The following is a 2,013-nucleotide window of genomic DNA, read 5'->3' as shown; positions in this document are numbered from 1 at the left end:
GCTGTGCCACCAGGGAGGGCCAAGGCACTGGAATTTTGGCTTCATTTTCACAGCACTTCCTTCCCCACCCGCAGACCCGCTGACTTACCCGGCCGCTCCTGGACAACTCCCACGCCCTTCCAGCCCCGGGCAGTGGAGCCACCCGGCTCTCTGCACGATGCCCGCATGGTGAACAGGGCACCCACGCGCAAGAGCACCCAGACAAGCAAGCGTCCCTTCTACCTCCTAAATGCCTCTGACCCGCTCTCCATCTTCACCTAAACCTGGGCCCACCAGTTCTGGCCTGCTTTCCACAGGTCACACCTGACCCCTGTCACCCACCCAGCCTGAGGCCAGAGCAAGCTTCTAAAAGCAGATGTATGGTCGAATCACTGCAGACTTTTTCCCTCCCTTAGGTCCCTTAGCAGGACCTTTGAAGATGAGGGGGAGCTGGCCCAGAGCCACTGCCTCCATGTCACCCCAGCTCCCCAACAGGAGAAGGCCCTCCATGTCTCAAGGTTCTTCCACATGTTCTGCCCATCCGAGGCTGCTTCTCCCTGTTCTTCATGTGAGGTGCTGCTTCCTTACAGCCCACAGTGGGGTCCCTGGGCTCCCACCCATCTTCAAGGTATCCCTCCTCCCCCCGCACCCCCCGCCCCAGTGCCTACCAACCCTTTACTTAAATCTTGCCCAACCCAGGGCCATCTCAGACATTTGCATGTCCTGACCACAGCGAGTCAAATGGGGGTGGGGGAAGACCGAGCTACAGATATCATCTGATCTGACAAGAGCCCAGGAGAGCAGAGATTGCCTGGTGTGGAGGGGGGGCTGGGCTCCAGGTGGCATCCAGGGGCCCCTTGCTGCTCCTAGCCCTGAGGGCCAAAAAAATGGGCTGAGCCCAGTCTGCACCCTGTGGCCACCTCTCTGTGCGGATGGAGGCAATAACAGGATGTGCATGTGTGTGTGTGTGTGTGTGTGTGTGTGTGTGTGTGGTATAGTGTGGGCGTGGGTATGAGTCAGGGAGGCAACGGCCCTGATCCCTCAGAGACTCAATCCTTCCAGTTTGAGCTGCAGATTGAAGAGCAGTTTTTTTTAGCAAGATTTAACCCTGATGTTTCACGGGTTCTGGTTCCTAAACCAGACCCCACATCCTCGGCCCAGAAGGTCATACATCGATGTCGGGGTGGTGATGTCTGCCCCCCTGACCCACAGATTTGAAGATCTGGTCCATACACTATACACCTGGAAAATTCTCACCAGGTGCCAAACTCTTGCTAAGGGTAGCAGATAGATACCCCTGAGAATGTCAAGGGAAGGAGGCAGCTAGAAAGACACTTGAATTTGGGCGTCAGAGGCAGGTGCTGGGAAGGTGGTGTGGGGAGGTGAGGGAGGCGGAGGTGGCCAGCCGGGTGAGAGAGGGGTGGCGTTACTGGGGCCGCAGCAGGTGGGGCTGCTCAGCCTTGGAGGACTAGAAACACTTAGTGGGACTTGAGAAGATGCACAGTTGAAAGATGCACCCCTGAAATTTGTATAACGTTATCATGCTGTGTGACTTCAGAAAATAGTTAAAAAAGCATTGACATTCAAAGACCAAAGCAATCCTCTCAATGGGAAAAAAAAAATTAGTCATCTGCAGTAGTAGCAAGAGGCACTAATTCGTACATTCGAGAGGAACTTAACAGAGCTGGCTAGTGCTTACTCAGACAACCTTGGGGGAGCTGCGGGAAATCCAACCCAAGCAAAACAAATACACACACACAAACACAAGCACAGAAACAGAGCCACAGAGGGCACCTGACCACGGAGGGCGGAGGCCGGAGCCAGACCTCCTGGGGTCAAGCTCTCTCACACAGCCACCTCAGCATCTTAACCTCTTTATGATGTTTTCTCTTAAAAATAGGGGCCTCCCTGGTGGCCCAGGGGATCAAAGCGCAGCAGCACCAGTTGGATCCCCGGCCGGTGACGTGACCCACATGGTGCAGCAGACCTCTCCTGTCTCACCTGCTGCTCCCCTCAGCAGTGTGCTCTGTCAGT

The sequence above is a fragment of the Condylura cristata genome, unplaced genomic scaffold (genome assembly GCF_000260355.1).
Source record: "Condylura cristata isolate star-nosed mole 26May11 unplaced genomic scaffold, ConCri1.0 scaffold00011, whole genome shotgun sequence".
Taxonomy (NCBI): Eukaryota; Metazoa; Chordata; class Mammalia; order Eulipotyphla; family Talpidae; genus Condylura; species Condylura cristata.
Note: the sequence above shows the minus strand (reverse complement) of the source record.